Source organism: Montipora foliosa, unplaced genomic scaffold (assembly GCF_036669935.1).
Source record: "Montipora foliosa isolate CH-2021 unplaced genomic scaffold, ASM3666993v2 scaffold_306, whole genome shotgun sequence".
Lineage (NCBI taxonomy): Eukaryota > Metazoa > Cnidaria > Anthozoa > Scleractinia > Acroporidae > Montipora > Montipora foliosa.
Genome location: NW_027179607.1, coordinates 75,665 through 96,900, shown reverse-complemented (window position 1 = coordinate 96,900; position 21,236 = coordinate 75,665). Strand labels below are relative to the sequence as shown.

The window sequence follows — 21,236 nt, the reverse complement described above, 5'->3', positions numbered from 1 at the left end:
TGGGTCAGCGAAAGTAATCTGAACCAGTTTTACGGGAACAAACTGAATACTGTCAATCACAAAGGGGGTGAACTTTCCCTTGATGGCTGTAACAAGTTCCGCCCTGGGAACAGAGGTTGGAACATCGGAAAGGTCGAGGACTACTGTCCTCTTAAAGGCCGCAAGAGGCATGATGAAAAGGGAAAAAGAGAAAAAACAGTCCCCCCGGAAAGCAAAGCTCCCAGGAAGGGAACAGAAAGACTGGCTACCCTGGGTTATGGCAGGACGCCAAGCATAAGTCCCCAGGAGGGTCACCAGTAAAACTCAGGAATCAAAAATCTTACCACAAATCCCAAAAACGCTTGTCCCCACACTCCAATTCCAATACGGAACTTACGCGTACCACAAGGAAAGGCACGAACCTGGCAGATAATAAAAACCCGCGTCAGGTAAGTATGCCTTTTCAACCTCTCCGGAACCGCAAAAACGCAACTTGTCTGCGCATACCATGTGGTAATGGGGGTCACGTGCTCCTCGTCCTGTCGTGTCGTGCTGTCCACTCGCTGCTATGCTACCTAGAAAAGAGAAGAGAAATGTGAAGGTTGGTTGCTTGGTCATTTGTTCTGCTTTCACTTGATTATTTCTTCCCCAGAGGGAAGTGGGCCACGCTCGGAGGTAGTGCTATACCGAGGCAACCCGTGGCCGGGACGAGGCAAGCCTCTTTTCCACGGCCCAGTTCCAAAAATCAGTTTAATATATGAGCTGCTCGATGAGCAGCGTATCAGATATTAAGCTGATAAGAACAGATACTACACTTGATCTTAGCCAAAAGGCCGAGAAGCGATGCCCGTAAATGCTCACAGCGGACAAGGTGCTCCCAGTCTCATGGCCACGAGATATGGTGGTCCGATTACAATCCGTGCCAAGGAAGGAATGCCCAAAGCCAACCTGAAAGCGAGGCGCACACAACGATCGCCCTTGTACAGTGGGCAGCAGGACCAGCATTGCATGGCACTTGCGTTGACGGCAAGAGGACAAATGCACATTGTGCTTGCTCTGACCTCGTTTTTATTTTCCCTTATAACAAAGTTAATTTTCACGGCGAATTACTTGTCTACGACCATACCACAGGGAAAACACCGGTTCTCGTCCGATCACCGAAGTTAAGCCCTGTCGGGCGGGGTTAGTACTTGGATGGGAGACCGCCTGGGAATACCCCGTGTTGTAGGCTTCCCTTTTTCCTTCTGTACACTTGATTATCTCAAAAAATCTCAGTTTCCTTTAATGAAAGAACATTCCAAACCAGGTTTTTTGAACACAACATGCCAACGATATGTCAAAGATGAGACATACAACAAAAACAAAATAGTTCACACGAGAAAGTGGAACTTGTATTCCCAAGGGAGCGCGTGCGCGCGAGATCTTATCAATCCAACGTTTATGACATGAAACGTATCTTTTCGTGTGAGCAAAGAACAGGATACGACAAGTAAAAAATGCATGCACTGTTATGCATTAGATGGAAGTTAACCTAGCCCGGATGATATGCATACAACGAAGGCTACAACACTACAACATTGATCCTGCGAAAACGTGACTTACGTGACGTAGCGCACTTCAAAGTCTTACTGTTCCCTGCTCAACACGGACAGTACGTATTCAAAGGGCCGATAAGACACTATCCTGACCATGAAAGATTTACTTTTTATGATAACAATCCAATTAACTGATAACATAGAGAAACCACAAAGTGTTGGCCACAGAAATGTAACGCCAACTGATCTGGCGGGTCCTCAGTTACTCAATGCAAAACGGGCTCTCCAGAACGCAACATAACACAACGCAAAAGAAATCTATCGCGATGGAGCAGTACAAACACACATCCACTTACGTTTTCGAAACGATGCACGAGGATAAGAGCTCGACCCGCTGGCATTTTCTTGTCTCACTCGTCTATCGATGGAAATCGATGCGGCTGAAATAAACACGTCCTCTCGCTCTCTCTACGGCCAAGAATGAAAGAAATAAAATCACAGTTTTGCAGTGCACCAAGTACGGAACATTCACCTACAATTTCAGCAGTGGAATTCACAAATACAACTCACCTTCCTTAGTCCTTACACCGCCACCGCATCTCCTTCCCTGCCCTGCCTGAAACGTTACCAACAAACCTTCCCATTAGCCAACTTTGCCACCGGGGTTTGGTGCGGGGACTAGCGCGAACGCAGGTCCCCACTACCAGAAATTATACGCTCGAGTTACCCACATTTGGGGTAATCGCAAGGGTCAACCCAATCGAAGTGCAATGAAAGAGCCTCACCTTGAGAGGACTGCCTCCCTGATCACAGTGCCTCCCGCGTCAGGTAAGTATGCCTTTTCAACCTCTCCGGAACCGCAAAACGCAACTTGTCTGCGCATACCATGTGGTAATGGGGGTCACGTGCTCCTCGTCCTGTCGTGTCGTGCTGTCCACTCGCTGCTATGCTACCTAGAAAAGAGAAGAGAATGTGAAGGTTGGTTGCTTGGTCATTTGTTCTGCTTTCACTTGATTATTTCTTCCCCAGAGGGAAGTGGGCCACGCTCGGAGGTAGTGCTATACCGAGGCAACCCGTGGCCGGGACGAGGCAAGCCTCTTTTCCACGGCCCAGTTCCAAAAATCAGTTTAATATATGAGCTGCTCGATGAGCAGCGGTGAATGGCAGACCAAAGGTCACCAGTCGACAGACTCATCCAACGCCTGAGGCATTGGTCACCAGTATTAGGCGACAGAGGCGAAATAAAACTAAGCAAATCAGGTGGTACAGAGGGTGAATTAAGCAGGTGGCCCGAAGCGAAAAACGAGCTTGTTGGAAACATAGAGGCGATGACTCCATCCGCCCCCCACTGGCGGGCAAAATAACGTCGACGTCTCCGGGTTGAAAAACGCTTGAAGAGCAAGGGGAGGTGGAACTTGACACGGGCCTTTGCTCCCTCAATGACGGCGAGGGCCCCAGGTTGACAGAACGAAAGCGGTAGTCATTGCGGGCCAGCCAGATGTGAAACTTACAGGCACACAACAGGTAACTGAAGACTTTGGGCACTGCGTGAAGCTCAGTGGAATTGAAACCAAAAAGTAAATGGCGACGCTCAAGCACAGGACACATAGGCGAGAAATGAAAAAGGAGGGACTGTAGCCAACCAACAACACTTTGAGCAAGGGGACACACAAAGAGCAAATGCGACAGTGACTCGACGACAGGACCACAAAAACAAGCGGAGGAGACAGATAAACCAAAAGAGAGAAGACGCTCAGCAGTGTAAATCACACCATGAGCTACCTTCCAGGAGAAATCAACAACAAAGCGGTCAAAATCAAAGAAGTGGAACTGGCGCCACGTATCATACCAGTAAAGGTCCCCAAAGGAGGGAAAGAACTTAACTACACAGTGCGGTGTGACAGAGGAACAGGATAAAAGAAACTGGTAACCGACTTTGGCAGAGAAAAAAAGCCACGGAGGCGACAACGTGAGGGTCAGAGGATGCGAAAACCAAAGTTCCCCGGGAGGGGGAAAAAGAGCCACCAAGCGACTCCCAGGCCAAAAGCAAAGAGGAGTAAAATGGCGGTAACAGGGACCTGTCGAAGGCAGCGGGACGGGAGAAAACATCAAGAGAGGAGGCAGCAAAACACGATTGAAACCAGTACGACACAAAGGAGGACCAGCTTGACGAGGACAAAGTAGACCGTTTGACCCACTGACCCAGAAGCGACCAAACCTTGAGCTTAATGTCCACCACCGAGAAACCTCCCAGCGATGTGGGCTGAACGACCACAGCACGTGCAACGAGCTCCCGCTTGGTTTTCCAGAAGAATGAGAAAACAAGGGAGTTAAGTTCTTTAAGTACCCAGGGGGGCATGTGGACCAGGGATGCCACATACCAAACCCTGGCGAGGGCCAGGCAATTGATGACCAAAGCCTTGCCATGAAAAGACAAGGAGCGCTGACGCCAGGAGGAGAGGACGCGTTCCACAGCCTCTATCCGAGGCCGCCAATTAGTTCATCAATGTCATGCGGGCCAATGAAGACTCCGAGGATTTTAAGCTTAGAAGATGTCCAGTCGAGAGGGACAGGGGGGTCAGTTCGGCCAGCCCAAGACCCCAGCCACAAGCCGCGAGACTTTGTCAGGTTGAGCTTGGATCCAGAACCAAGCTCATACCTTGTGTAGGTGTCAAAAACAGCCCTAATGGAGGCATCGGAGGACAAGATGAGCGATGTGTCATCCGCGTACTGGGAAATTGGAGAGAGCGGTGAGGGCAGTCCAGGCAGCAAAGGTCCAGTAATGGCGGGATTTGCTCGAATATTGGCGGCCAAGACCTCAGCGACCATAACATACAGCAAAGGTGCGAGGGGGCAGCCTTGACGCACCCCCCGTGTGAGACTGAAAAAGTTTGAGACATGACCGTTAACAATGACAGCACTCTGAACAGCATTATAGAAAAGGCGGATCCAGCGCAGAAAGGAGGTTTGGAAACCCATTCTGCAGAGGGTGGCATGCAGAAAGGACCAATCAACGCGATCAAACGCTTTTTCTTGGTCGAGCGAGAGGATGGCACAAGGAGACCCGGATTGCGTGGCGTAATGGACCATGTCTCGGAGATAAGCGACGTTCTCACCAATATAACGACCGGGGACACCACAGGTTTGATCCTCAGCCACCACGGCATGAATAACCTTCAGGAGACGCCCAGCGATGACGCGGGCAGCGAGCTTGTAGTCCACACTAAGGAGGGAAATTGGCCGCCAGTTACGAGGGTTCAGCCGGTCACCCGTCTTAAAGATGAGAGAAATGATGCCTCGACGCTGAGAGAGGCTGAGAGTGCCAGCCTCATAACATGAGTTCAGGACGAGCACGAGGTCCTGTCCGAGCACCGGCCAGAATTTGACATAAAACTCCATAGGGAGGCCATCCAAGCCCGGGGTCTTGCCTCGAGCCATCCCACATAAAGCAGTATAACACTCCTCCGACTGGAGAGGACCATCACACTGTTGAGCCTGGTCGGCGGACAAGGTGGAGGTGAGGGCGTCGAGCAGGGAAAGAGCCACGTCCCCGTCAGTAGGCTCGGCACTAAACAAGTTAGAATAAAAGGAAGCAAAAGCCTGGCATAGGTCCTTTGAACTCGAGACCACTGTGCCATCATCGCATCGAAGTGCTGAAATAAGTCGGTCGGCGGCACGCTTCTTTTCCAGACGGAAGAAAAAGGCCGAGGAGGTTTCACCTTCCTCAACCCATTGGCCCGAGCACGGACTTGGGCTCCCCGAGCTGCCTCGAGGTCTAGGGCAGCAAGGGCAGACAGGGTAGAATGGTACGGCTCAACACAGGAGGTGAAACCGGCATCAACACGGTTCTTAAGATGCCCAGCTAGTCGGCCAAGGAGGTCTCGACACTGCGATGTTTTCTTTCGAGCGCTCAGCGCAATATTTAATTGTGAGGCCTTTGATTTGGCTCTTGCCCTTATCCCACCACTTAGCTAGTGACGGGAAGGACAGCATGGACTGCCTCCAAACGGACCAAAAATTAGTGATATGCTGGATATAGTCCTCATCATTGAGGACAGAAATGTTGAGCTTCCAGAAACTGTCCCAGGAGCAGCAATGTCTGGGACACTACAAGAAAGCACCACACCACAGTGATCCGAAAACGGACAAGGAATAATATCGCAAGTCAAGACTGATGGTAACAGGAGTACGGGGCACCAATGAGATCAATACGGGAGGCCATAAGGCCGTCTGAGCGAGTCCAAGAGAAGGCAGAATCGGAAGGATGCAGGTGCCTCCAAATGTCCAGACAACAGCAGGAGTCAAAAAGACGTTTTAAGGTAGCAGTACTTTCGCGGGAAGTGTCAGAGACATTGGAGCCCCGACGATCGAGGGCGCGGTCGAACACAGTGTTAAAGTCCCCGGCAAGGAAGGTCGGATAGGTGGGATCAACCCAAGACGAGACGTCGTCCAGGAAGTCGTCACGGGCTGGGTTGCGATTGGGGGCGTAGAGACAGCAGATACGAAACGGGTGCCCAGAATGGGTAAAGTGGCAAAAAACAACACGCCCAGCGGTGTCACACCAAGAGCTCGTAAGGGTGACCGTGGGGCGGAATAAAATGATGCAACCACAAGAGTGTGCAGAGCCAACAGAAGCAACTGCATTAAAACCAGATGAACGAAACCAGACTGACATTCACTGTCTGAAGAGCAGTGGGCCCTCTTGTAGGCAGACAATGTCAGGGACCTGAGGAAAGGAACGTAACCAGTGCAGAACACCAGCGCGCTTGGACGAGTCCCTGAGACCATTGGTGTTTAAGGAGAGGATAGAGAGAGCCATAACTGAGAAGAAAGAGAGAGACAGCACAACTAGGAGCGACGGCTCCGAACCGGGGCAGGGGGAGCCAAGGAGGGAAGGCCAGAATGAACAGCCCTCCCAGACTCCCTGCCCTTTCCAGACTTCGAGCGGCCGGGGACCGCAGAACCAGGAAGAGGTTTCTTCGCTTTCTTCTTAGACTTGACCTGATCATCAGAGGAAGCCTCAACATCCGAAAGTCCACGCTTAGTGACTGGTGAATCAGTCAGCTCGACCTCGTTAACCATTACGGGAGACAGAGATAGAACCTGTGGGGTATTTACAGGGGTTACATTGATGCCCGTTAAAGGGTCATCGTCACTAAATATACTTTGACTGTATTCAGTCTCATTAACTAGTTCATTATCATTCGTATCCATTTCTTTTCCATTATTACTATTATCCATTTCCATTTCTTTTCCATTAACTACAGCATTATTTGTCATTTCTTTTCCAGTAACTACATTATTACTATTATCCATTTCCATTTCTTTTCCATTAACTATAGTAGTATTGTCCATTACACCAACTACGTTACTACTAGTGTTAACATTGTATTACTCTGTGGCGCAGCCAAACCATCAGACGCAGCGGCGGGGGAGGCAGCCACCTGCACGCGCGTCGAGGACCCACCATTACCGTTTTAGGGAGGGCCGCACCCTCCTTAACATTTACTGGTGGCAGGAGAGGCCATGGGTGGAGTACCAGGGGGGATAACTCATTGTCCCTGAGGTCGGTGTGGGAACCCCAACTTGAAATACCAGGTTGCGTGGGGGCAGGAGGACGAAGGGTTACCCCCTCGTCCCCAGAGTCCTCATGGTCAGAGCTTGCAGGAGAAGTGGGAAGGTCCTCAGGACCAGAACTGACATCCAGGAGGGGAGGCAGCGACTCCGGGGGAGTGGCACCAACAACAAGTGAAGCGGACGGATGGGCGGGGGTCGCAGGCGAAGATGGTGGGTTCCCCCAGGCATTGGGGGGGTTGGGCAATCCCTGGCCATGTGACCAGGCTCCCGACACCTGCGGCACTTCCCGCGCAAGTCACAGTTTTTGGTGAGGTGTTCCCCACGACAGATATCACATTCGGCCGGCTGACCCACATACCACACCTTACATTTATATCCAGCAATGTCCAGATTACGAGGGATCCGGCCAGAACGAACCATTTTGATGATACGGGCTCCAGTGCAGATTGCAGGGTCACCCGGGTAATGCTGGTGCCTTATCGTCTCCACCTTCCCGTACGAGGAAAAGTAGGGCCGGAGGCGATCATCACTCTCCTCAAAGGGATAGTGATACAACATAACATTTTGAGCTCGAGGCCCAGCATACATGACTTTGCACTTAGCACCAGCTAAAGTGACAAAATCATAACCTTCAACAATATTTTTACATTTTGGGTCAGCGAAAGTAATCTGAACCAGTTTTACGGGAACAAACTGAATACTGTCAATCACAAAGGGGGTGAACTTTCCCTTGATGGCTGTAACAAGTTCCGCCCTGGGAACAGAGGTTGGAACATCGGAAAGGTCGAGGACTACTGTCCTCTTAAAGGCCGCAAGAGGCATGATGAAAAGGGAAAAAGAGAAAAAACAGTCCCCCCGGAAAGCAAAGCTCCCAGGAAGGGAACAGAAAGACTGGCTACCCTGGGTTATGGCAGGACGCCAAGCATAAGTCCCCAGGAGGGTCACCAGTAAAACTCAGGAATCAAAAATCTTACCACAAATCCCAAAAACGCTTGTCCCCACACTCCAATTCCAATACGGAACTTACGCGTACCACAAGGAAAGGCACGAACCTGGCAGATAATAAAAACCCGCGTCAGGTAAGTATGCCTTTTCAACCTCTCCGGAACCGCAAAAACGCAACTTGTCTGCGCATACCATGTGGTAATGGGGGTCACGTGCTCCTCGTCCTGTCGTGTCGTGCTGTCCACTCGCTGCTATGCTACCTAGAAAAGAGAAGAGAAATGTGAAGGTTGGTTGCTTGGTCATTTGTTCTGCTTTCACTTGATTATTTCTTCCCCAGAGGGAAGTGGGCCACGCTCGGAGGTAGTGCTATACCGAGGCAACCCGTGGCCGGGACGAGGCAAGCCTCTTTTCCACGGCCCAGTTCCAAAAATCAGTTTAATATATGAGCTGCTCGATGAGCAGCGTATCAGATATTAAGCTGATAAGAACAGATACTACACTTGATCTTAGCCAAAAGGCCGAGAAGCGATGCCCGTAAATGCTCACAGCGGACAAGGTGCTCCCAGTCTCATGGCCACGAGATATGGTGGTCCGATTACAATCCGTGCCAAGGAAGGAATGCCCAAAGCCAACCTGAAAGCGAGGCGCACACAACGATCGCCCTTGTACAGTGGGCAGCAGGACCAGCATTGCATGGCACTTGCGTTGACGGCAAGAGGACAAATGCACATTGTGCTTGCTCTGACCTCGTTTTTATTTTCCCTTATAACAAAGTTAATTTTCACGGCGAATTACTTGTCTACGACCATACCACAGGGAAAACACCGGTTCTCGTCCGATCACCGAAGTTAAGCCCTGTCGGGCGGGGTTAGTACTTGGATGGGAGACCGCCTGGGAATACCCCGTGTTGTAGGCTTCCCTTTTTCCTTCTGTACACTTGATTATCTCAAAAAATCTCAGTTTCCTTTAATGAAAGAACATTCCAAACCAGGTTTTTTGAACACAACATGCCAACGATATGTCAAAGATGAGACATACAACAAAAACAAAATAGTTCACACGAGAAAGTGGAACTTGTATTCCCAAGGGAGCGCGTGCGCGCGAGATCTTATCAATCCAACGTTTATGACATGAAACGTATCTTTTCGTGTGAGCAAAGAACAGGATACGACAAGTAAAAAATGCATGCACTGTTATGCATTAGATGGAAGTTAACCTAGCCCGGATGATATGCATACAACGAAGGCTACAACACTACAACATTGATCCTGCGAAAACGTGACTTACGTGACGTAGCGCACTTCAAAGTCTTACTGTTCCCTGCTCAACACGGACAGTACGTATTCAAAGGGCCGATAAGACACTATCCTGACCATGAAAGATTTACTTTTTATGATAACAATCCAATTAACTGATAACATAGAGAAACCACAAAGTGTTGGCCACAGAAATGTAACGCCAACTGATCTGGCGGGTCCTCAGTTACTCAATGCAAAACGGGCTCTCCAGAACGCAACATAACACAACGCAAAAGAAATCTATCGCGATGGAGCAGTACAAACACACATCCACTTACGTTTTCGAAACGATGCACGAGGATAAGAGCTCGACCCGCTGGCATTTTCTTGTCTCACTCGTCTATCGATGGAAATCGATGCGGCTGAAATAAACACGTCCTCTCGCTCTCTCTACGGCCAAGAATGAAAGAAATAAAATCACAGTTTTGCAGTGCACCAAGTACGGAACATTCACCTACAATTTCAGCAGTGGAATTCACAAATACAACTCACCTTCCTTAGTCCTTACACCGCCACCGCATCTCCTTCCCTGCCCTGCCTGAAACGTTACCAACAAACCTTCCCATTAGCCAACTTTGCCACCGGGGTTTGGTGCGGGGACTAGCGCGAACGCAGGTCCCCACTACCAGAAATTATACGCTCGAGTTACCCACATTTGGGGTAATCGCAAGGGTCAACCCAATCGAAGTGCAATGAAAGAGCCTCACCTTGAGAGGACTGCCTCCCTGATCACAGTGCCTCCCGCGTCAGGTAAGTATGCCTTTTCAACCTCTCCGGAACCGCAAAACGCAACTTGTCTGCGCATACCATGTGGTAATGGGGGTCACGTGCTCCTCGTCCTGTCGTGTCGTGCTGTCCACTCGCTGCTATGCTACCTAGAAAAGAGAAGAGAATGTGAAGGTTGGTTGCTTGGTCATTTGTTCTGCTTTCACTTGATTATTTCTTCCCCAGAGGGAAGTGGGCCACGCTCGGAGGTAGTGCTATACCGAGGCAACCCGTGGCCGGGACGAGGCAAGCCTCTTTTCCACGGCCCAGTTCCAAAAATCAGTTTAATATATGAGCTGCTCGATGAGCAGCGGTGAATGGCAGACCAAAGGTCACCAGTCGACAGACTCATCCAACGCCTGAGGCATTGGTCACCAGTATTAGGCGACAGAGGCGAAATAAAACTAAGCAAATCAGGTGGTACAGAGGGTGAATTAAGCAGGTGGCCCGAAGCGAAAAACGAGCTTGTTGGAAACATAGAGGCGATGACTCCATCCGCCCCCCACTGGCGGGCAAAATAACGTCGACGTCTCCGGGTTGAAAAACGCTTGAAGAGCAAGGGGAGGTGGAACTTGACACGGGCCTTTGCTCCCTCAATGACGGCGAGGGCCCCAGGTTGACAGAACGAAAGCGGTAGTCATTGCGGGCCAGCCAGATGTGAAACTTACAGGCACACAACAGGTAACTGAAGACTTTGGGCACTGCGTGAAGCTCAGTGGAATTGAAACCAAAAAGTAAATGGCGACGCTCAAGCACAGGACACATAGGCGAGAAATGAAAAAGGAGGGACTGTAGCCAACCAACAACACTTTGAGCAAGGGGACACACAAAGAGCAAATGCGACAGTGACTCGACGACAGGACCACAAAAACAAGCGGAGGAGACAGATAAACCAAAAGAGAGAAGACGCTCAGCAGTGTAAATCACACCATGAGCTACCTTCCAGGAGAAATCAACAACAAAGCGGTCAAAATCAAAGAAGTGGAACTGGCGCCACGTATCATACCAGTAAAGGTCCCCAAAGGAGGGAAAGAACTTAACTACACAGTGCGGTGTGACAGAGGAACAGGATAAAAGAAACTGGTAACCGACTTTGGCAGAGAAAAAAAGCCACGGAGGCGACAACGTGAGGGTCAGAGGATGCGAAAACCAAAGTTCCCCGGGAGGGGGAAAAAGAGCCACCAAGCGACTCCCAGGCCAAAAGCAAAGAGGAGTAAAATGGCGGTAACAGGGACCTGTCGAAGGCAGCGGGACGGGAGAAAACATCAAGAGAGGAGGCAGCAAAACACGATTGAAACCAGTACGACACAAAGGAGGACCAGCTTGACGAGGACAAAGTAGACCGTTTGACCCACTGACCCAGAAGCGACCAAACCTTGAGCTTAATGTCCACCACCGAGAAACCTCCCAGCGATGTGGGCTGAACGACCACAGCACGTGCAACGAGCTCCCGCTTGGTTTTCCAGAAGAATGAGAAAACAAGGGAGTTAAGTTCTTTAAGTACCCAGGGGGGCATGTGGACCAGGGATGCCACATACCAAACCCTGGCGAGGGCCAGGCAATTGATGACCAAAGCCTTGCCATGAAAAGACAAGGAGCGCTGACGCCAGGAGGAGAGGACGCGTTCCACAGCCTCTATCCGAGGCCGCCAATTAGTTCATCAATGTCATGCGGGCCAATGAAGACTCCGAGGATTTTAAGCTTAGAAGATGTCCAGTCGAGAGGGACAGGGGGGTCAGTTCGGCCAGCCCAAGACCCCAGCCACAAGCCGCGAGACTTTGTCAGGTTGAGCTTGGATCCAGAACCAAGCTCATACCTTGTGTAGGTGTCAAAAACAGCCCTAATGGAGGCATCGGAGGACAAGATGAGCGATGTGTCATCCGCGTACTGGGAAATTGGAGAGAGCGGTGAGGGCAGTCCAGGCAGCAAAGGTCCAGTAATGGCGGGATTTGCTCGAATATTGGCGGCCAAGACCTCAGCGACCATAACATACAGCAAAGGTGCGAGGGGGCAGCCTTGACGCACCCCCCGTGTGAGACTGAAAAAGTTTGAGACATGACCGTTAACAATGACAGCACTCTGAACAGCATTATAGAAAAGGCGGATCCAGCGCAGAAAGGAGGTTTGGAAACCCATTCTGCAGAGGGTGGCATGCAGAAAGGACCAATCAACGCGATCAAACGCTTTTTCTTGGTCGAGCGAGAGGATGGCACAAGGAGACCCGGATTGCGTGGCGTAATGGACCATGTCTCGGAGATAAGCGACGTTCTCACCAATATAACGACCGGGGACACCACAGGTTTGATCCTCAGCCACCACGGCATGAATAACCTTCAGGAGACGCCCAGCGATGACGCGGGCAGCGAGCTTGTAGTCCACACTAAGGAGGGAAATTGGCCGCCAGTTACGAGGGTTCAGCCGGTCACCCGTCTTAAAGATGAGAGAAATGATGCCTCGACGCTGAGAGAGGCTGAGAGTGCCAGCCTCATAACATGAGTTCAGGACGAGCACGAGGTCCTGTCCGAGCACCGGCCAGAATTTGACATAAAACTCCATAGGGAGGCCATCCAAGCCCGGGGTCTTGCCTCGAGCCATCCCACATAAAGCAGTATAACACTCCTCCGACTGGAGAGGACCATCACACTGTTGAGCCTGGTCGGCGGACAAGGTGGAGGTGAGGGCGTCGAGCAGGGAAAGAGCCACGTCCCCGTCAGTAGGCTCGGCACTAAACAAGTTAGAATAAAAGGAAGCAAAAGCCTGGCATAGGTCCTTTGAACTCGAGACCACTGTGCCATCATCGCATCGAAGTGCTGAAATAAGTCGGTCGGCGGCACGCTTCTTTTCCAGACGGAAGAAAAAGGCCGAGGAGGTTTCACCTTCCTCAACCCATTGGCCCGAGCACGGACTTGGGCTCCCCGAGCTGCCTCGAGGTCTAGGGCAGCAAGGGCAGACAGGGTAGAATGGTACGGCTCAACACAGGAGGTGAAACCGGCATCAACACGGTTCTTAAGATGCCCAGCTAGTCGGCCAAGGAGGTCTCGACACTGCGATGTTTTCTTTCGAGCGCTCAGCGCAATATTTAATTGTGAGGCCTTTGATTTGGCTCTTGCCCTTATCCCACCACTTAGCTAGTGACGGGAAGGACAGCATGGACTGCCTCCAAACGGACCAAAAATTAGTGATATGCTGGATATAGTCCTCATCATTGAGGACAGAAATGTTGAGCTTCCAGAAACTGTCCCAGGAGCAGCAATGTCTGGGACACTACAAGAAAGCACCACACCACAGTGATCCGAAAACGGACAAGGAATAATATCGCAAGTCAAGACTGATGGTAACAGGAGTACGGGGCACCAATGAGATCAATACGGGAGGCCATAAGGCCGTCTGAGCGAGTCCAAGAGAAGGCAGAATCGGAAGGATGCAGGTGCCTCCAAATGTCCAGACAACAGCAGGAGTCAAAAAGACGTTTTAAGGTAGCAGTACTTTCGCGGGAAGTGTCAGAGACATTGGAGCCCCGACGATCGAGGGCGCGGTCGAACACAGTGTTAAAGTCCCCGGCAAGGAAGGTCGGATAGGTGGGATCAACCCAAGACGAGACGTCGTCCAGGAAGTCGTCACGGGCTGGGTTGCGATTGGGGGCGTAGAGACAGCAGATACGAAACGGGTGCCCAGAATGGGTAAAGTGGCAAAAAACAACACGCCCAGCGGTGTCACACCAAGAGCTCGTAAGGGTGACCGTGGGGCGGAATAAAATGATGCAACCACAAGAGTGTGCAGAGCCAACAGAAGCAACTGCATTAAAACCAGATGAACGAAACCAGACTGACATTCACTGTCTGAAGAGCAGTGGGCCCTCTTGTAGGCAGACAATGTCAGGGACCTGAGGAAAGGAACGTAACCAGTGCAGAACACCAGCGCGCTTGGACGAGTCCCTGAGACCATTGGTGTTTAAGGAGAGGATAGAGAGAGCCATAACTGAGAAGAAAGAGAGAGACAGCACAACTAGGAGCGACGGCTCCGAACCGGGGCAGGGGGAGCCAAGGAGGGAAGGCCAGAATGAACAGCCCTCCCAGACTCCCTGCCCTTTCCAGACTTCGAGCGGCCGGGGACCGCAGAACCAGGAAGAGGTTTCTTCGCTTTCTTCTTAGACTTGACCTGATCATCAGAGGAAGCCTCAACATCCGAAAGTCCACGCTTAGTGACTGGTGAATCAGTCAGCTCGACCTCGTTAACCATTACGGGAGACAGAGATAGAACCTGTGGGGTATTTACAGGGGTTACATTGATGCCCGTTAAAGGGTCATCGTCACTAAATATACTTTGACTGTATTCAGTCTCATTAACTAGTTCATTATCATTCGTATCCATTTCTTTTCCATTATTACTATTATCCATTTCCATTTCTTTTCCATTAACTACAGCATTATTTGTCATTTCTTTTCCAGTAACTACATTATTACTATTATCCATTTCCATTTCTTTTCCATTAACTATAGTAGTATTGTCCATTACACCAACTACGTTACTACTAGTGTTAACATTGTATTACTCTGTGGCGCAGCCAAACCATCAGACGCAGCGGCGGGGGAGGCAGCCACCTGCACGCGCGTCGAGGACCCACCATTACCGTTTTAGGGAGGGCCGCACCCTCCTTAACATTTACTGGTGGCAGGAGAGGCCATGGGTGGAGTACCAGGGGGGATAACTCATTGTCCCTGAGGTCGGTGTGGGAACCCCAACTTGAAATACCAGGTTGCGTGGGGGCAGGAGGACGAAGGGTTACCCCCTCGTCCCCAGAGTCCTCATGGTCAGAGCTTGCAGGAGAAGTGGGAAGGTCCTCAGGACCAGAACTGACATCCAGGAGGGGAGGCAGCGACTCCGGGGGAGTGGCACCAACAACAAGTGAAGCGGACGGATGGGCGGGGGTCGCAGGCGAAGATGGTGGGTTCCCCCAGGCATTGGGGGGGTTGGGCAATCCCTGGCCATGTGACCAGGCTCCCGACACCTGCGGCACTTCCCGCGCAAGTCACAGTTTTTGGTGAGGTGTTCCCCACGACAGATATCACATTCGGCCGGCTGACCCACATACCACACCTTACATTTATATCCAGCAATGTCCAGATTACGAGGGATCCGGCCAGAACGAACCATTTTGATGATACGGGCTCCAGTGCAGATTGCAGGGTCACCCGGGTAATGCTGGTGCCTTATCGTCTCCACCTTCCCGTACGAGGAAAAGTAGGGCCGGAGGCGATCATCACTCTCCTCAAAGGGATAGTGATACAACATAACATTTTGAGCTCGAGGCCCAGCATACATGACTTTGCACTTAGCACCAGCTAAAGTGACAAAATCATAACCTTCAACAATATTTTTACATTTTGGGTCAGCGAAAGTAATCTGAACCAGTTTTACGGGAACAAACTGAATACTGTCAATCACAAAGGGGGTGAACTTTCCCTTGATGGCTGTAACAAGTTCCGCCCTGGGAACAGAGGTTGGAACATCGGAAAGGTCGAGGACTACTGTCCTCTTAAAGGCCGCAAGAGGCATGATGAAAAGGGAAAAAGAGAAAAAACAGTCCCCCCGGAAAGCAAAGCTCCCAGGAAGGGAACAGAAAGACTGGCTACCCTGGGTTATGGCAGGACGCCAAGCATAAGTCCCCAGGAGGGTCACCAGTAAAACTCAGGAATCAAAAATCTTACCACAAATCCCAAAAACGCTTGTCCCCACACTCCAATTCCAATACGGAACTTACGCGTACCACAAGGAAAGGCACGAACCTGGCAGATAATAAAAACCCGCGTCAGGTAAGTATGCCTTTTCAACCTCTCCGGAACCGCAAAAACGCAACTTGTCTGCGCATACCATGTGGTAATGGGGGTCACGTGCTCCTCGTCCTGTCGTGTCGTGCTGTCCACTCGCTGCTATGCTACCTAGAAAAGAGAAGAGAAATGTGAAGGTTGGTTGCTTGGTCATTTGTTCTGCTTTCACTTGATTATTTCTTCCCCAGAGGGAAGTGGGCCACGCTCGGAGGTAGTGCTATACCGAGGCAACCCGTGGCCGGGACGAGGCAAGCCTCTTTTCCACGGCCCAGTTCCAAAAATCAGTTTAATATATGAGCTGCTCGATGAGCAGCGTATCAGATATTAAGCTGATAAGAACAGATACTACACTTGATCTTAGCCAAAAGGCCGAGAAGCGATGCCCGTAAATGCTCACAGCGGACAAGGTGCTCCCAGTCTCATGGCCACGAGATATGGTGGTCCGATTACAATCCGTGCCAAGGAAGGAATGCCCAAAGCCAACCTGAAAGCGAGGCGCACACAACGATCGCCCTTGTACAGTGGGCAGCAGGACCAGCATTGCATGGCACTTGCGTTGACGGCAAGAGGACAAATGCACATTGTGCTTGCTCTGACCTCGTTTTTATTTTCCCTTATAACAAAGTTAATTTTCACGGCGAATTACTTGTCTACGACCATACCACAGGGAAAACACCGGTTCTCGTCCGATCACCGAAGTTAAGCCCTGTCGGGCGGGGTTAGTACTTGGATGGGAGACCGCCTGGGAATACCCCGTGTTGTAGGCTTCCCTTTTTCCTTCTGTACACTTGATTATCTCAAAAAATCTCAGTTTCCTTTAATGAAAGAACATTCCAAACCAGGTTTTTTGAACACAACATGCCAACGATATGTCAAAGATGAGACATACAACAAAAACAAAATAGTTCACACGAGAAAGTGGAACTTGTATTCCCAAGGGAGCGCGTGCGCGCGAGATCTTATCAATCCAACGTTTATGACATGAAACGTATCTTTTCGTGTGAGCAAAGAACAGGATACGACAAGTAAAAAATGCATGCACTGTTATGCATTAGATGGAAGTTAACCTAGCCCGGATGATATGCATACAACGAAGGCTACAACACTACAACATTGATCCTGCGAAAACGTGACTTACGTGACGTAGCGCACTTCAAAGTCTTACTGTTCCCTGCTCAACACGGACAGTACGTATTCAAAGGGCCGATAAGACACTATCCTGACCATGAAAGATTTACTTTTTATGATAACAATCCAATTAACTGATAACATAGAGAAACCACAAAGTGTTGGCCACAGAAATGTAACGCCAACTGATCTGGCGGGTCCTCAGTTACTCAATGCAAAACGGGCTCTCCAGAACGCAACATAACACAACGCAAAAGAAATCTATCGCGATGGAGCAGTACAAACACACATCCACTTACGTTTTCGAAACGATGCACGAGGATAAGAGCTCGACCCGCTGGCATTTTCTTGTCTCACTCGTCTATCGATGGAAATCGATGCGGCTGAAATAAACACGTCCTCTCGCTCTCTCTACGGCCAAGAATGAAAGAAATAAAATCACAGTTTTGCAGTGCACCAAGTACGGAACATTCACCTACAATTTCAGCAGTGGAATTCACAAATACAACTCACCTTCCTTAGTCCTTACACCGCCACCGCATCTCCTTCCCTGCCCTGCCTGAAACGTTACCAACAAACCTTCCCATTAGCCAACTTTGCCACCGGGGTTTGGTGCGGGGACTAGCGCGAACGCAGGTCCCCACTACCAGAAATTATACGCTCGAGTTACCCACATTTGGGGTAATCGCAAGGGTCAACCCAATCGAAGTGCAATGAAAGAGCCTCACCTTGAGAGGACTGCCTCCCTGATCACAGTGCCTCCCGCGTCAGGTAAGTATGCCTTTTCAACCTCTCCGGAACCGCAAAACGCAACTTGTCTGCGCATACCATGTGGTAATGGGGGTCACGTGCTCCTCGTCCTGTCGTGTCGTGCTGTCCACTCGCTGCTATGCTACCTAGAAAAGAGAAGAGAATGTGAAGGTTGGTTGCTTGGTCATTTGTTCTGCTTTCACTTGATTATTTCTTCCCCAGAGGGAAGTGGGCCACGCTCGGAGGTAGTGCTATACCGAGGCAACCCGTGGCCGGGACGAGGCAAGCCTCTTTTCCACGGCCCAGTTCCAAAAATCAGTTTAATATATGAGCTGCTCGATGAGCAGCGGTGAATGGCAGACCAAAGGTCACCAGTCGACAGACTCATCCAACGCCTGAGGCATTGGTCACCAGTATTAGGCGACAGAGGCGAAATAAAACTAAGCAAATCAGGTGGTACAGAGGGTGAATTAAGCAGGTGGCCCGAAGCGAAAAACGAGCTTGTTGGAAACATAGAGGCGATGACTCCATCCGCCCCCCACTGGCGGGCAAAATAACGTCGACGTCTCCGGGTTGAAAAACGCTTGAAGAGCAAGGGGAGGTGGAACTTGACACGGGCCTTTGCTCCCTCAATGACGGCGAGGGCCCCAGGTTGACAGAACGAAAGCGGTAGTCATTGCGGGCCAGCCAGATGTGAAACTTACAGGCACACAACAGGTAACTGAAGACTTTGGGCACTGCGTGAAGCTCAGTGGAATTGAAACCAAAAAGTAAATGGCGACGCTCAAGCACAGGACACATAGGCGAGAAATGAAAAAGGAGGGACTGTAGCCAACCAACAACACTTTGAGCAAGGGGACACACAAAGAGCAAATGCGACAGTGACTCGACGACAGGACCACAAAAACAAGCGGAGGAGACAGATAAACCAAAAGAGAGAAGACGCTCAGCAGTGTAAATCACACCATGAGCTACCTTCCAGGAGAAATCAACAACAAAGCGGTCAAAATCAAAGAAGTGGAACTGGCGCCACGTATCATACCAGTAAAGGTCCCCAAAGGAGGGAAAGAACTTAACTACACAGTGCGGTGTGACAGAGGAACAGGATAAAAGAAACTGGTAACCGACTTTGGCAGAGAAAAAAAGCCACGGAGGCGACAACGTGAGGGTCAGAGGATGCGAAAACCAAAGTTCCCCGGGAGGGGGAAAAAGAGCCACCAAGCGACTCCCAGGCCAAAAGCAAAGAGGAGTAAAATGGCGGTAACAGGGACCTGTCGAAGGCAGCGGGACGGGAGAAAACATCAAGAGAGGAGGCAGCAAAACACGATTGAAACCAGTACGACACAAAGGAGGACCAGCTTGACGAGGACAAAGTAGACCGTTTGACCCACTGACCCAGAAGCGACCAAACCTTGAGCTTAATGTCCACCACCGAGAAACCTCCCAGCGATGTGGGCTGAACGACCACAGCACGTGCAACGAGCTCCCGCTTGGTTTTCCAGAAGAATGAGAAAACAAGGGAGTTAAGTTCTTTAAGTACCCAGGGGGGCATGTGGACCAGGGATGCCACATACCAAACCCTGGCGAGGGCCAGGCAATTGATGACCAAAGCCTTGCCATGAAAAGACAAGGAGCGCTGACGCCAGGAGGAGAGGACGCGTTCCACAGCCTCTATCCGAGGCCGCCAATTAGTTCATCAATGTCATGCGGGCCAATGAAGACTCCGAGGATTTTAAGCTTAGAAGATGTCCAGTCGAGAGGGACAGGGGGGTCAGTTCGGCCAGCCCAAGACCCCAGCCACAAGCCGCGAGACTTTGTCAGGTTGAGCTTGGATCCAGAACCAAGCTCATACCTTGTGTAGGTGTCAAAAACAGCCCTAATGGAGGCATCGGAGGACAAGATGAGCGATGTGTCATCCGCGTACTGGGAAATTGGAGAGAGCGGTGAGGGCAGTCCAGGCAGCAAAGGTCCAGTAATGGCGGGATTTGCTCGAATATTGGCGGCCAAGACCTCAGCGACCATAACATACAGCAAAGGTGCGAGGGGGCAGCCTTGACGCACCCCCCGTGTGAGACTGAAAAAGTTTGAGACATGACCGTTAACAATGACAGCACTCTGAACAGCATTATAGAAAAGGCGGATCCAGCGCAGAAAGGAGGTTTGGAAACCCATTCTGCAGAGGGTGGCATGCAGAAAGGACCAATCAACGCGATCAAACGCTTTTTCTTGGTCGAGCGAGAGGATGGCACAAGGAGACCCGGATTGCGTGGCGTAATGGACCATGTCTCGGAGATAAGCGACGTTCTCACCAATATAACGACCGGGGACACCACAGGTTTGATCCTCAGCCACCACGGCATGAATAACCTTCAGGAGACGCCCAGCGATGACGCGGGCAGCGAGCTTGTAGTCCACACTAAGGAGGGAAATTGGCCGCCAGTTACGAGGGTTCAGCCGGTCACCCGTCTTAAAGATGAGAGAAATGATGCCTCGACGCTGAGAGAGGCTGAGAGTGCCAGCCTCATAACATGAGTTCAGGACGAGCACGAGGTCCTGTCCGAGCACCGGCCAGAATTTGACATAAAACTCCATAGGGAGGCCATCCAAGCCCGGGGTCTTGCCTCGAGCCATCCCACATAAAGCAGTATAACACTCCTCCGACTGGAGAGGACCATCACACTGTTGAGCCTGGTCGGCGGACAAGGTGGAGGTGAGGGCGTCGAGCAGGGAAAGAGCCACGTCCCCGTCAGTAGGCTCGGCACTAAACAAGTTAGAATAAAAGGAAGCAAAAGCCTGGCATAGGTCCTTTGAACTCGAGACCACTGTGCCATCATCGCATCGAAGTGCTGAAATAAGTCGGTCGGCGGCACGCTTCTTTTCCAGACGGAAGAAAAAGGCCGAGGAGGTTTCACCTTCCTCAACCCATTGGCCCGAGCACGGACTTGGGCTCCCCGAGCTGCCTCGAGGTCTAGGGCAGCAAGGGCAGACAGGGTAGAATGGTACGGCTCAACACAGGAGGTGAAACCGGCATCAACACGGTTCTTAAGATGCCCAGCTAGTCGGCCAAGGAGGTCTCGACACTGCGATGTTTTCTTTCGAGCGCTCAGCGCAATATTTAATTGTGAGGCCTTTGATTTGGCTCTTGCCCTTATCCCACCACTTAGCTAGTGACGGGAAGGACAGCATGGACTGCCTCCAAACGGACCAAAAATTAGTGATATGCTGGATATAGTCCTCATCATTGAGGACAGAAATGTTGAGCTTCCAGAAACTGTCCCAGGAGCAGCAATGTCTGGGACACTACAAGAAAGCACCACACCACAGTGATCCGAAAACGGACAAGGAATAATATCGCAAGTCAAGACTGATGGTAACAGGAGTACGGGGCACCAATGAGATCAATACGGGAGGCCATAAGGCCGTCTGAGCGA

The 21,236-nt window shown here is 50.8% G+C and overlaps 12 non-coding genes across 12 annotated transcripts; 3 read left to right on the top strand and 9 right to left on the bottom strand.

The window, feature by feature from the left end:
- Positions 1 to 632: 632 nt before the first annotated feature.
- On the bottom strand, positions 633 to 824 carry LOC137987084 (U2 spliceosomal RNA). The gene has a single exon (XR_011120264.1). It is a non-coding gene; the product is annotated as a U2 spliceosomal RNA (small nuclear RNA).
- Positions 825 to 1,091: 267 nt separating this feature from the next.
- LOC137987041 (5S ribosomal RNA) lies at positions 1,092 to 1,210 on the top strand. Its single transcript, XR_011120225.1, has one exon. It is a non-coding gene; the product is annotated as a 5S ribosomal RNA (ribosomal RNA).
- Positions 1,211 to 2,186: 976 nt separating this feature from the next.
- LOC137987058 (U1 spliceosomal RNA) lies at positions 2,187 to 2,350 on the bottom strand. Its single transcript, XR_011120240.1, has one exon. It is a non-coding gene; the product is annotated as a U1 spliceosomal RNA (small nuclear RNA).
- Positions 2,351 to 2,544: 194 nt separating this feature from the next.
- LOC137987026 (U2 spliceosomal RNA) lies at positions 2,545 to 2,735 on the bottom strand. Its single transcript, XR_011120213.1, has one exon. It is a non-coding gene; the product is annotated as a U2 spliceosomal RNA (small nuclear RNA).
- Positions 2,736 to 8,374: 5,639 nt separating this feature from the next.
- LOC137987083 (U2 spliceosomal RNA) lies at positions 8,375 to 8,566 on the bottom strand. The gene has a single exon (XR_011120263.1). It is a non-coding gene; the product is annotated as a U2 spliceosomal RNA (small nuclear RNA).
- Positions 8,567 to 8,833: 267 nt separating this feature from the next.
- Positions 8,834 to 8,952, top strand: LOC137987040 (5S ribosomal RNA). The gene has a single exon (XR_011120224.1). It is a non-coding gene; the product is annotated as a 5S ribosomal RNA (ribosomal RNA).
- A 976-nt stretch (positions 8,953 to 9,928) lies between these two features.
- LOC137987057 (U1 spliceosomal RNA) lies at positions 9,929 to 10,092 on the bottom strand. Its single transcript, XR_011120239.1, has one exon. It is a non-coding gene; the product is annotated as a U1 spliceosomal RNA (small nuclear RNA).
- Positions 10,093 to 10,286: 194 nt separating this feature from the next.
- On the bottom strand, positions 10,287 to 10,477 carry LOC137987025 (U2 spliceosomal RNA). The gene has a single exon (XR_011120212.1). It is a non-coding gene; the product is annotated as a U2 spliceosomal RNA (small nuclear RNA).
- A 5,639-nt stretch (positions 10,478 to 16,116) lies between these two features.
- On the bottom strand, positions 16,117 to 16,308 carry LOC137987081 (U2 spliceosomal RNA). Its single transcript, XR_011120262.1, has one exon. It is a non-coding gene; the product is annotated as a U2 spliceosomal RNA (small nuclear RNA).
- A 267-nt stretch (positions 16,309 to 16,575) lies between these two features.
- Positions 16,576 to 16,694, top strand: LOC137987039 (5S ribosomal RNA). Its single transcript, XR_011120223.1, has one exon. It is a non-coding gene; the product is annotated as a 5S ribosomal RNA (ribosomal RNA).
- A 976-nt stretch (positions 16,695 to 17,670) lies between these two features.
- LOC137987056 (U1 spliceosomal RNA) lies at positions 17,671 to 17,834 on the bottom strand. The gene has a single exon (XR_011120238.1). It is a non-coding gene; the product is annotated as a U1 spliceosomal RNA (small nuclear RNA).
- A 194-nt stretch (positions 17,835 to 18,028) lies between these two features.
- LOC137987024 (U2 spliceosomal RNA) lies at positions 18,029 to 18,219 on the bottom strand. The gene has a single exon (XR_011120211.1). It is a non-coding gene; the product is annotated as a U2 spliceosomal RNA (small nuclear RNA).
- Positions 18,220 to 21,236: the final 3,017 nt, after the last annotated feature.